The sequence below is a fragment of the Bufo gargarizans genome, chromosome 9 (genome assembly GCF_014858855.1).
Source record: "Bufo gargarizans isolate SCDJY-AF-19 chromosome 9, ASM1485885v1, whole genome shotgun sequence".
Classification (NCBI taxonomy): domain Eukaryota; kingdom Metazoa; phylum Chordata; class Amphibia; order Anura; family Bufonidae; genus Bufo; species Bufo gargarizans.
In genome coordinates, this window is record NC_058088.1 from 92,788,391 (window position 1) to 92,801,940 (window position 13,550).

The following is a 13,550-nucleotide window of genomic DNA, read 5'->3' on the forward strand; positions in this document are numbered from 1 at the left end:
GCCTGCCAGGGTGGCGCTAGAGAGCAAGAACATTTTTTGTGAGATTTTTGTAGATAGTGGAGCAGCTGTCAATCTCATTGATAATCATTTTGCGATAACTCATGGTTTCCAGGTGTGCACTTTGGGAAAGGATATTCCTGTTTTTGCTATTGATTCCGCTCCACTTTCTCAGAAATCATTAAAGGGCATAGTTCACAATATTCGTTTAATTGTGAGTGATGCTCATGTTGAGGATGTGTCATGTTTCGTCCTTAGCGGATTACCTACTCCTCTTGTGTTGGGGCTACCCTGGCTCACTAAACATAACCCCACCATTGATTGGCAAGCGAGGCAAATAAATGGTTGGAGTGACTTTTGCAGAGAGAATTGCCTCACGACATCTGTTTCTGAGGTTTCTACTAAGACTGTACCACCTTTTCTCTCTGAATTTTCGGATGTCTTCTCTGAGAGTGGAGTTCAGGATTTGCCCCCGCACAGGGAGTACGATTGCCCTATTAATCTCATCCCAGGCGCCAAGCTGCCTAAATCTCGTTTATACAATCTTTCCCAACCTGAAAGGGTCGCTATGCGTGCTTATATCTCTGAGAGTCTGAGAAAAGGACACATACGACCCTCGAAGTCACCTGTTGCCGCTGGTTTTTTCTTTGTTAAGAAAAAAGATGGTTCTTTAAGACCTTGTCTGGATTTCAGGGAGCTGAACAGTATCACTATTCGTGACCCTTATCCGCTTCCTCTGATCCCGGACCTGTTTAACCAGATTGTTGGGGCTAAAGTCTTTTCCAAATTAGATCTAAGAGGGGCATACAACCTGGTCAGGGTCAGAGAAGGAGACGAATGGAAGACGGCCTTCAATACCCCTGAGGGCCATTTTGAGAATTTGGTTATGCCTTTTGGTTTGATGAATGCCCCAGCCGTTTTTCAGCATTTCGTGAACAGCATTTTTTATCATTTAATGGGAAAATTTGTATTAGTGTATTTGGATGACATTTTGATTTTTTCTCCTGATTTCAAAACTCATAAGGAACACTTACGTCAGGTCTTGCTCATCCTGCGGGAGAATAAATTATACGCGAAACTGGAAAAATGTGTGTTTGCGGTTCCAGAAATTCAATTTCTGGGGTTTCTTCTCTCCGCTTCTGGTTTTCGCATGGACCCCGAGAAGGTCCGCGCTGTGCTTGAGTGGGAGCTTCCTGAGAATCAGAAGGCGCTGATGCGTTTTTTGGGCTTTGCCAATTATTACAGGAAGTTTATTTTGAATTATTCCTCTATTGTTAAACCACTCACTGATATGACCAGAAAGGGGGTAGATTTTTCTTCCTGGTCGGTAGAGGCGCGTAAGGCCTTTTCTAATATCAAGGAGAGTTTTGCTTCCGCTCCCATCTTGGTACAACCTGATATTTCTCTACCCTTCATAGTTGAGGTTGATGCTTCTGAGGTGGGTGTGGGTGCGGTCTTGTCTCAGGGTTCCTCTCCTGCCAAATGGCGACCGTGTGCCTTTTTCTCGAAGAAACTCTCCTCCGCAGAGAGAAATTACGATGTGGGAGATAGGGAATTGTTGGCCATCAAGTTGGCTTTTGAGGAATGGCGCCATTGGCTAGAGGGAGCCAGACACCCTATTACCGTGTTTACTGACCATAAAAATCTGGCCTACTTGGAGTCAGCCAAGCGTCTGAACCCGAGACAGGCCAGATGGTCTTTGTTCTTTTCAAGGTTTAATTTTGTTGTCACGTTCCGCCCTGGGGTTAAGAATGTGAAGGCAGATGCCCTGTCACGTTGTTTTCCGGGAGGTGGGAATTTTGAAGACCCGGGTCCCATTTTGGCTGAAGGTGTGGTGGTCTCTGCTCTTTTTCCTGAATTGGAGGCAGAGGTGCAGGCAGCCCAGTCAGAGGCTCCTGATCTTTGTCCTCCTGGGAGGTTGTTTGTGCCTCTCGCTTTAAGACACAAGATTTTTAAGGAACACCACGATACTGGTCCTTGCTGGGCACCCGGGGGCAAGAGCCACAGTGGATCTCATCGCTCGGAGATTCTGGTGGCCTGCGCTTCGTAAGTCGGTTGAGGGTTTTGTGGCAGCCTGCGAGACTTGCGCTCGTGCCAAAGTCCCTCATTCACGGCCATCAGGTCCTCTCCTTCCCTTACCCATTCCTTCCCGTCCTTGGACACATCTGTCCATGGACTTCATAACGGACCTGCCTCGTTCCTCGGGGAAGACTGTGATTCTGGTGGTGGTGGACCGTTTTAGCAAAATGGTGCATTTCATCCCTTTTCCTGGTTTGCCCAATGCTAAGACTGCTGGCGCAGGCATTTATTGATCACATTGTCAAATTGCATGGTATTCCTTCAGACATAGTCTCTGATAGGGGCACGCAGTTTGTTTCCAGATTCTGGAAGGCTTTCTGTTCTCGCTTGGGGGTTCGGTTGTCATTCTCTTCTGCTTTCCACCCGCAGTCGAATGGCCAGACAGAGCGCGTCAATCAGAATCTGGAGACATATCTGCGCTGTTTTGTGGCGGAGAATCAGGAGGATTGGTGTTCTTTTTTGTCCCTTGCTGAGTTTGCTTTAAATAACCGTCGTCAGGAGTCCTCTGATAAGTCACCATTTTTTGGTGCATATGGGTTTCATCCGCAGTTTGGGACTTTCTCGGGAGAGGGGTCTTCTGGTTTACCTGATGAGGACAGATTCTCCTCGTCTTTGTCATCTATTTGGCAAAAGATTCAGGATAATCTAAAGAGCATGAGTGAGAGATATAAGCGTGTGGCAGATAAGAGACGTGTGCCTGGTCCGGACCTGAATGTTGGTGATCTGGTGTGGTTGTCTACCAAGAATATCAAATTGAAGGTTCCCTCCTGGAAGTTGGGTCCTAGGTTTATTGGGCCTTACAAAATCCTGTCTGTCATCAATCCTGTTGCCTACCGTCTTGATCTTCCTCAGACTTGGAAGATCCATAATGTATTTCATAAGTCCTTATTGAAACCTTATGTTCAACCCATTGTACCCTCGCCTTTGCCTCCTCCTCCGATTATGGTTGATGGGAATCTTGAATTTCAGGTCTCTAGGATTGTGGATTCTCGTCTTGTCCGCGGTTCTCTCCAGTACCTCGTTCATTGGGAGGGTTATGGTCCTGAGGAGAGGATGTGGGTCCCAGTGACGGACATTAAGGCCACTCGTCTCATCAGGGCTTTCCATAGGTCCCATCCTGAGAAGGTGGGCTCTGAGTGTCCGGAGTCCACTCGTAGAGGGAGGGGTACTGTCACAACCAGACAGCTGAGAAGCTCTGACAGAAGCCTTTCAGAACCTCCTCCTTGAGTTTTCTTTGTTTTGGTTTTCAGTTCCTCATCTCGTTAGCCTCTCTCAGCTGTCATGTAGTTGGACTGATTGCATCCCTTTAAATTCCTCCCCATAATGCATTAGTGTGCGGTTTATACAGCTTCCTGGAGTGTGTGTGCATGCTGATCCTATTTCCCAGTCTTCTACAAGTTAAGTGTTGTACATTCATTTGTGATTTTCTGTTTGCTGGATCCAGGTGACCCTGACTCCCTCCGTGTCTAGTGTAGGGAGCCGGTGGTCGTGTCCCTTCACTATTGTGGGGTGTTCAGGTGTTATATAGTCGAGGTACGAGGATATGCGATCATCCACCATTGGGATTATCGCATAGGCTGAGCAGTAAGGGAGAGAGCCAGGTCTGATGCAGGGGTCTCCCTTTTTGTTCCTTAGTTTTGGATCCAGTGAGTCATATATTCATTTTGCATTGTCTTGTTTCCTGTACACCTTCCGTGACACATATTTTGTTATTAAACAAATGCCCATTTTGGGCAAATAACTTAATTTTGCAGCCTTTGCTGCATATGTCATTGTGAGATACACACCTTAGATACTGTGGTTCTATTCTGCTAATAGCAAAACACCCATTTTGGGCAAAAAACTTAAATTGCGGTCTAGTCTGGATATGCACGTGTGATATACTCCCTTTACATACTGTGGTTCTATTCTGTTATTTAAAAAACAACAATTCTGGGCAAAAAACTTCAACTGCGGCCTAGTCTGGATCTGTACATGTGAGATACACCCTTTACATACTGTCGTTCTATTCTGCTATTAGAAAAACACAAATTTTGTGCATAAATCTTTAATTACAGCCTAGTCTGGATCTGTACGTGTGAGATACACACTTTAGATAATGTGGTTCTATTCTGTTATTTGAAAAACTGCCATTTTGGGCAAAAAACTTAAATTGCGGCCTAGTCTGGATCTGTACAAGTGAGATACACACTTTACATACTGTGGTTCTATTATGTTATTTGAAAAACAACAATTTTGGGCAAAAAGCTTAAATTGCGGCCTAGTCTGCATCTGTTGGCACCTGCAGCCGATGTCCATCAGTCTTTCACCTCACCCCCTTGCAAATCAGCCAAGCAGTCTGAGCCCCAAGTCATGCAGCAGTCTCTTATGCTTTTTGATGACTCTGCTAGCAGAGTTTCCCAGGGCCATCCACCTAGCCCTGCCCCAGAAGTGGAAAAGATTAAGTGCACTGATGCCCAACCACTTATGTTTCAAGATGAGTACATGGGAGGACCGTCGCAGCATGTCTCGGATGATGACGAAACACAGGTGCCAACTGCTGGGGCTTTCGAAAGTGTGCAGACTGACAAGGAGGGCAGGGGTGAAGACTGGGTGGAAGATGACGTGGAGGACGATAAGGTCCTTGACCCCACATGGAATCAAGGTCATGCGAGTGACTTGTGTAGTTCGGAGGAAGAGGGGATGGTCGCACAGAGCCACCAGCACAGCAGAAGAGGGAGCAGGGTGCAAAAGCAGAGCGGCCGTCCCCTAGACAGTACGCCTGCTACTGCCCACCACAGCAAGGGACCAAGCACACCAAAGCCAGCTCCAAGGAGTTGGTACATGTGCTGAATTTGGTGGTGCAGAGATTCCTTAAATATTACCCAGATATTTTAGAGCTGCTGCATAAAGTGCAGGCTGTCTGTGCGGGCTTTTGGCATTCTCACCCTGCTGCTGCTCGCCTGTCAGCGCTGCAGCGTAACTTCGGCCTTTCCGCTCACCACCTCATATGTGACGTGCCCACAAGGTGGAACTCCACCTTGCATATGCTGGCCAGACTGTGCGAGCAGCAGGAGGCGATAGTGGAGTTTCAGCTGCAGCACGCACGGATGAGTCGCTCTGCGGAACAGCACCACTTCACCACCAATGACTGGGCCTCCATGCAAGACCTGTGTTCTTTGTTTCGATGTTTACTCCACCAACATAGCCAGTGCCGATAACACCGTTCTCAGCGTTACTAGCCCACTTCTATGGAAGAGGGATCATTTCGTAGGGTTTCCGGCCAGTCATTTACAAGTGGCTCAGAGGGTGGGTTCCTGCACCCACAAACGCCAGGTACACAATTGTGGTTGATTAGGAGGTGGAAGATGAGGGGGAGGAGATGGAGGAGGAGGATCCTTGTTCACAGCAGGGTGGTACCCAGACCAGCTCATGGCCATCACTGGTGTGTGGCTGGGGGGATACAGAGGACACAGACGATATACCTCCAACAGCTTTTCGTTGCCTCTGGGCAGCCTGGCACACATAAGCGATTACATGCTGCAGTGTCTCTGCAACGACCGCCGAGTTGCCCACATTCTAACTTGTGCTGATTACTGGGTGGCCACACTGCTGGATCCCCGTTACAAGGACAAAGTACCGTCATTAATTCCCTCACTGGAGCATGATCGCAAGATGCGCGAGTACAAGTGCACGCTGGTAGACACGCTGCTGGTGGCATTCCCACCTGACAGCAGGGGCACAGTGGAAGCACAAGGTGAAGGCAGAGGAAGAGGTCGCCCACGCATCTGGGTCACCGCCGGCACCTCAGAAGGCAGGGTTAGCATGGCCGAAATGTGGAAAAGCTTTGTCAGCACGCCACCAGCTGATATGGAACGTCTTAGCAGGAGGCAGCATTTCAGCAACATGGTGGAGCAGTATGTGTGCACACACCTACACGTACTGAATGATGGGTCTGCCCCCTTCAATTTCTGGGTCTCCAAATTGGGCACATGGCCTGAGTTTTCCCTTTACGCCTTGAAGGTGCTGGCTTGCCCGGCAGCCAGTGTATTGTCTAATCGTGTGTTTAGCATGGCAGGGGGCGTTATCACAGACAAGCACAGCCGCCTGTCCACAGTCAATGTGGACAAGCTCATGTTCATTAAAATGAACCAGGCATGGATCCCCGAGGACTTGTCTGTACCTTGTGCAGAATAGACATGTATACCGGCCTTACCCAACCATTGTTATACTACAGCGTAATTGATCACTGTTGTATTTTTGATATTTCCCACTCTTTTTGGGTGTACCCTCATTTAATTTTTTTTTTAAAGAATTTCAAAAATAAAAGCCAGTGTTGGCTACCTCGTCCTCCTCCACCGCTGCTTCCACCTACACCACTACGTCCACCGCCTCATCAACCTCCTACTCCATATGGACCTCCACCTCATACATCAAGATTATTATTTTTTATTTGTACATATTTTATTTTATGTCATTTCACTAATTTGTCTGTTACATTTTTGGGTGAATTTCACAAATTTTTGGCGGTGATATACCCCTGCTCTACCTAGTAGACATGTAAACAAATTTCACTGATTTGTCTGTTACATTTTTGGGTGAAATTCACCAATCTTTAGCTGTGATATACCCCTTCTCTCCCTAGTGGACAGGTTAATAAATTTCGCAAATTTGTCTGTTACATTGTCGCTCCCCCTCCTTTCATTCTGTCATGGATGGTGTTACAGAAAACTAGAAGACACAAATGAAGATCCGACTAACTTGATCCAAAACTAAGGAACAGGAGGGTAAGCCCTGTAAGAGCCCTAGCTCTCTCCCTTACTGCTCAGCCTATGCAAAAATCTCAATAGTAGAAAATTGCATATCCTCGTTCCTCGACTGTATAACACCTGAACACCCTATAATAGTGAGGGGACACGACCACCGGCTCCCTACACTTAATACGGAGGGAGTCAGGGTCACCTAGGATCAAGCCCACAGGCAAACAGAAATAAAGAAAACAGACTTATCTTGTGGATGCAGTAGTAACAGCTTCTAGCATCAGCACACTCCAGGAAGTTGTATAAACCGCAAAGTGATGCAGCATGGGAAGGGATTTAAAGGGATGCAATCAGTGCAACTACATGACAGCTGAAAGAGGCCAATGAGATGAGAAAACAAAAGCAAAACAAAAGGAACCTCAAGCAGGAGGTTCTGTAGAACGTCTGTCAGAGCTTCTCAGATGTCTGGTGGTGACAGTACCCCTTCTTCTATGAGTGGACTCCGGACACTCAGAGCCCACCTTCTCAGGATGGGACCTATGGAAAGCCCTGATGAGACGAGTGGCCTTAATGTCCGTCACTGGGACCCACATCCTCTCCTCAGGACCATAACCCTCCCAATGAACGAGGTACTGGAGAGAACCGCGGACAACACGAGAATCCACAATCCTAGAGACCTGAAATTCAAGATTACCATCAACCAAAATCGGAGGAGGAGGCAAAGACGAGGGTACAATGGGTTGGTTTTAATAGGGACTTGTGAAAAACATTATGGATCTTCCAAGTCTGAGGAAGATCAAGACGGTAGGCAACGGGATTGATGACGAACAAGATTTTGTAAGGCCCAATAAACCTAGGACCCAACTTCCAGGAGGGAACCTTCAATTTGATATTCTTAGTAGACAACCATACCAGATCACCAACATTCAGGTCCGGACCAGGCACACGTCTCTTATCAGCCACACGCTTATATCTCTCACTCATGCTCTTTAGATTATCCTGAATCTTTTGCCAAATAGATGACAAAGACGAGGAGAATCTCTCCTCATCAGGTAAACCAGAAGCCCCCTCTCCAGAGAATGTCCCAAACTGCGGATGAAACCCATATGCACCAAAAAATTGTGACTTATCAGAGGACTCCTGATGACGGTTATTTAAAGCAAACTCAGCAAGGGAGAGAAAAGAACACCAATCCTCCTGATTCTCCGCCACAAAACAACGCAGATATGTCTCCAGATTCTGATTGACGCGCTCTGTCTGGCCGTTCGACTGCGGGTGGAAAGCAGAAGAGAATGACAACCGAACCCCCAAGCGAGAACAGAAAGCCTTCCAGAATCTGGAAACAAACTGCGTGCCCCTATCAGAAACTATGTCTGAAGGGATACCATGCAGTTTGACAATGTGATCAATAAATGCCTGCGCCAGAGTTTTAGCATTGGGCAAACCAGGAAAAGGAACAAAATTAGCCATTTTGCTGAAACGGTCCACCACCACCAGAATCACAGTCTTCCCTGAGGAATGAGGCTGTTCTGTAATGAAATCCATGGACAGATGTGTCCAAGGACGGGAAGGAATGGGTAACGGAAGGAGAGGACCCGATGGTTGTGAATGAGGCAAGAGCGCAGGTCTCACAGGCTGCCACAAAGCCCTCAACCGACTTACGAAGAGCCGGCCACCAGAATCTCCGAGCAATGAGATCCACTGTGGCTCTACCCCCCGGGTGCCCAGCAAGGACCGTATCGTGGTGCTCCTTAAAAACCTTGTGTCGTAAAGTGAGAGGCACAAACAACCTCCCAGGAGGACAAAGATCAGGAGCCTCTGCCTGGGCTGCCTGAACCTCTGCCTCCAATTCAGGATAAAGAGCAGACACAACCACCCTTTCAGCCAAAATGGGACCCGGGTCTTTAAAGTTCCCCCCCTCCCGGAGAACAACGTGACAAAGCATCCGCCTTCTCATTCTTAACCCCAGGGCGGAACGTGACAACAAAATTAAACCTTGAAAAGAACAAAGACCATCTGGCCTGTCTCGGGTTTAGACGCTTGGCTGACTCCAAGTAGGCCAGATTCTTATGGTCGGTAAACACGGTAATAGGGTGTCTGGCTCCCTCTAGTTATTCCTCAAAAGCTAACTTGATGGCCAACAACTCCCTATCTCCCACATCGTAATTTCTCTCTGCGGAGGAGAGTTTCTTCGAGAAAAAGGCATACGGTCGCCATTTGGCAGGAGAGGGACCCTGAGACAAGACTGCACCCACACCCACCTCAGAAGCGTCCACCTCAACTATGAAGGGCAGAGATATATCAGGTTGTACCAAGATGGGAGCGGAAGCAAAACTCTCCTTGATACTAGAAAAGGCCTTACACGCCTCTACCGACCAGGAGGAAAAATCTACCCCCTTTCTAGTCATATCAGTGAGTGGTTTAACAACAGAGGAATAATTCAAAATTAACTTCCTGTAATAATTGGCAAAACCCCAAAAACGCATCAGCGCCTTCTGATTCTCAGGAAGCTCCCACTCAAGCACAGCGCGGACCTTCTCGGGGTCCATGCGAAAACCAGAAGCGAAGAGAAGAAACCACAGGAATTGCTGGAACCGCAAACACACATTTTTCCAGTTTAGCGTACAATTTATTCTCCCGCAGGATGAGCAAGACCTGTCGTAGGTGGATCTTATGAGTTTTGAAATCAGGAGAAAAAATCAAAATGTCGTCTAGATACACTAGTACAAATTTCCCCATTAAATTATAAAAAATGCTGTTCACAAAATGCTGAAAGACGGCTGGAGCATTCATCAAACCAAAAGGCATAACCAAATTCTCAAAATGGCCCTCAGGGGTATTGAAGGCCATCTTCCGTTCGTCTCCTTCACTGACCCTGACCAGGTTGTATGCCCCTCTTAGATCCAACTTGGAAAAAACTTTTGCCCCAACAACCTGGTTAGGGCTCTTTCACACTTGCGTTCTTTTCTTCCGGCATAGAGTTCCGTCGTCGGGGCTCTATGCCGGAAGAATCCTGATCAGTTTTATCCTAATGCATTCTGAATGAAGAGAAATCTGTTCAGGATGCATCAGGAAGTCTTCAGTTCCGGACCGGAACGTTTTTTGGCCGGAGAAAATACCGCAGCATGCTGCGCTTTTTGCTCCGGCCAAAAATCCTGAAGACTTGCCGCAAGGCCAGATCCGGAATTAATGCCCATTGAAAGGCATTAATCCGGATCCGGCCTTAAGCTAAATGTCGTTTTGGCGCATTGCCGGATCCGACGTTTAGCTTTTTCTGAATAGTTACCATGGCTGCCGGGACGCTAAAGTCCTGGCAGCCATGGTAAAGTGTAGTGGGAAGCGGGAGAGCAGTATACTTACCATCCGTGCGGCTCCCGGGGCGCTCCAGAGTGACGTCAGGGCGCCCCACGCGCATGGATGACGTGATCACATGGCACGTCATCCATGCGCATGGGGCGCACTGACGTCATTCTGGAGCGCCCCGGGAGCCGCACGGACAGTAAGTATACTGCTCCCCCTCTCCCCACTACTAATATGGCAACCAGGACTTTAATAGCGTCCTGGCTGCCATAGTAATACTGAACGCATTTTGAAGACGGATCCGTCTTCAAATGCTTTCAGTTCACTTGCGTTTTTCCGGATCCGGCGTGTAATTCCGGCAAGTGGAGTACACGCCGGATCCGGACAACGCAAGTGTGAAAGAGCCCTTAAACAGGTCCGTGATCAGAGGAAGCGGATAAGGGTCACGAATTGTGATACTGTTCAGCTCTCTGAAATCTACACATGGTCTTAAAGAACCATCTTTTTCCTAACAAAGAAAAAAACAGCAGCAACAGGTGACTTTGAGGGTCGTATGTGTCCCTTTCTCAGACTCTCAGAGATATAAGCACGCATAGCGAGCCTTTCAGGTTGGGAGAGATTGTATAAATGAAATTTAGGCAGTAGAGTTGAGCGGACACCTGGATGTTCGGGTTCGAGAAGTTCGGCCGAACTTCCCCGAAATGTTCGGGTTCGGGATCCGAACCCGATCCGAACTTCGTCCCGAACCCGAACCCCATTGAAGTCAATGGGGACCCGAACTTTTCGGCACTAAAAAGGCTGTAAAACAGCCCAGGAAAGGGCTAGAGGGCTGCAAAAGGCAGCAACATGTAGGCAAATCCCATGCAAACAAATGTGGATAGGGAAATGAATAAAAATAAAAATAAAATAAATAAAAATTAACCAATATCAATTGGAGAGAGGTCCCATAGCAGAGAATCTGGCTTCATGTCAGCAGAGAATCAGTCTGCATGTCATAGCAGAGAATCAGGCTTCACGTCAGCCACCACTGCAACAGTCCATTGTCAGATATTTAGGCCCAGCACACAGGCAGAGGAGAGAGGTCCCGTAACAGAGAATCTGGCTTCATGTCAGCAGAGAATCAGTCTGCATGTCATAGCAGAGAATCAGGCTTCATGTCAGCCACCACTGCAACAGTCCATTGGCATATATTTAGGCCCAGCACCCAGGCAGAGGAGAGAGGTCCCGTAACAGAGGATCTGTCTTCATGTCAGCAGAGAATCAGTCTGCATGTCATAGCAGAGAATCAGGCTTCACGTCAGCCACCACTGCAACAGTCCATTGGCATATATTTAGGCCCAGCACCCAGGCAGAGGAGAGAGGTCCCGTAACAGAGGATCTGTCTTCATGTCAGCAGAGAATCAGTCTGCATGTCATAGCAGAGAATCAGGCTTCACGTCAGCCACCACTGCAACAGTCCATTGGCATATATTTAGGCCCAGCACCCAGGCAGAGGAGAGAGGTCCCGTAACAGAGGATCTGGCTTCATGTCACCAGAGAATCAGTCTGCATGTCATAGCAGAGAATCAGGCTTCATGTCAGCCACCACTGCAACAGTCCATTGTCATATATTTAGGCCCAGCACCCAGGCAGAGGAGAGAGGTCCCGTAACAGAGAATCTGTCTTCATGTCAGCAGAGAATCAGTCTGCATGTCATAGCAGAGAATCAGGCTTCATGTCAGCCACCACTGCAACAGTCCATTGGCATATATTTAGGCCCAGCACCCATGCAGAGAAAAGAGGTCCTGTAACAGAGAATCTGTCTTCATGTCAGCAGAGAATTAGTCTGCATGTCATAGCAGAGAATCAGGCTTCACGTCAGCCACCACTGCAACAGTCCATTGGCATATATTTAGGCCCAGCACCCAGTCAGAGGATAGAGGTCCCGTAACAGAGAATCTGTCTTCATGTCAGCAGAGAATCAGTCTGCATGTCATAGCAGAGAATCAGGCTTCACGTCACCCAACATTGGAATAGTCCATTGGCATATATTTAGGCCCAGCACCCAGGCAGAGGAGAGAGGTCCCGTAACAGAGAATCTGTCTTCATGTCAGCAGAGAATCAGTCTGCATGTCATAGCAGAGAATCAGGCTTCACGTCACCCAACATTGGAACAGTCCATTGGCATATATTTAGGCCCAGCACCCAGGCAGAGGAAAGAGGTCCCGTAACAGAGAATCTGGCTTCATGTCAGCAGAGAATCAGTCTGCATGTCATAGCCGTGTGACATGGTTGAGATGCTTGGTGACGGAGGTGGTGGTGTTGGTGGTACATCCCCTGTTTGCTGGGTGGCAGGTGCCAACGTTCCTTCAGAGGTGGAGGAAGAGGCCGAGGCGGCAGCAGCAGAAGAGGCCGAGGCGGCAGCAGCAGAAGAGGCCGAGGCGGCAGCAGCAGAAGAGGTAGCAGGGGGAGCCTGAGTGACTTCCTTGGTTTTAAGCTGTTTACTCCACTGCAGTTCATGCTTTGCATGCAGGTGCCTGGTCATGCAGGTTGTGCTAAGGTTCAGAACGTTAATGCCTCGCTTCAGGCTCTGATGGCACAGCGTGCAAACCACTCGGGTCTTGTCGTCAGCACATTGTTTGAAGAAGTGCCATGCCAGGGAACTCCTTGAAGCTGCCTTTGGGGTGCTCGGTCCCAGATGGCGGCGGTCAGTAGCAGGCGGAGTCTCTTGGCGGCGGGTGTTCTGCTTTTTCCCACTGCTCCCTCTTTTGCTACGCTGTTGGCTCGGTCTCACCACTGCCTCTTCCTCCGAACTGTGAAAGTCAGTGGCACGACCTTCATTCCATGTGGGGTCTAGGACCTCATCGTCCCCTGCATCGTCTTCCACCCAGTCTTGATCCCTGACCTCCTGTTCAGTCTGCACACTGCAGAAAGACGCAGCAGTTGGCACCTGTGTTTCGTCATCATCAGAGTGTCATGGAACCATGAACCAGACGTACAACAAGAGATAAGTGGAAATAAGAAGGCTTTATTGAAAATCAAGCTGTAAGCAAAAAGTCCAAACGGATGGCTAAACCGAAGCAGGGTCTTGCGTAGACAGAGGTCAGGAACCAGAAGGGTAGTCAGACGAAGCCTGGATCAGGAACCAGCAGGGTAGTCAGACGAAGCCAGGATCAGGAACCAACGGGGTAGTCAGACGAGGCCAGGATCAGGAACCAGAAGCAGCAGCAGTCTTAGAAGCATGTGAACACAGGAGGACCAAGCAAGGAACTGAAGCCACAGACCTCCTATATATATGAGCTAGGCATCCAGCTCCTCCCAGTGGGAAGGAGAAGCCGCAGGGTGGGAGGCTACAAGAAACCCAGAAACCAAGATGGCCGCCAGCACATGTCAAACGAAGGAGAACAGTAAGAAGGTAAGACCATGACAGTACCTCCCCCTCAAGGGCCCCTCCTC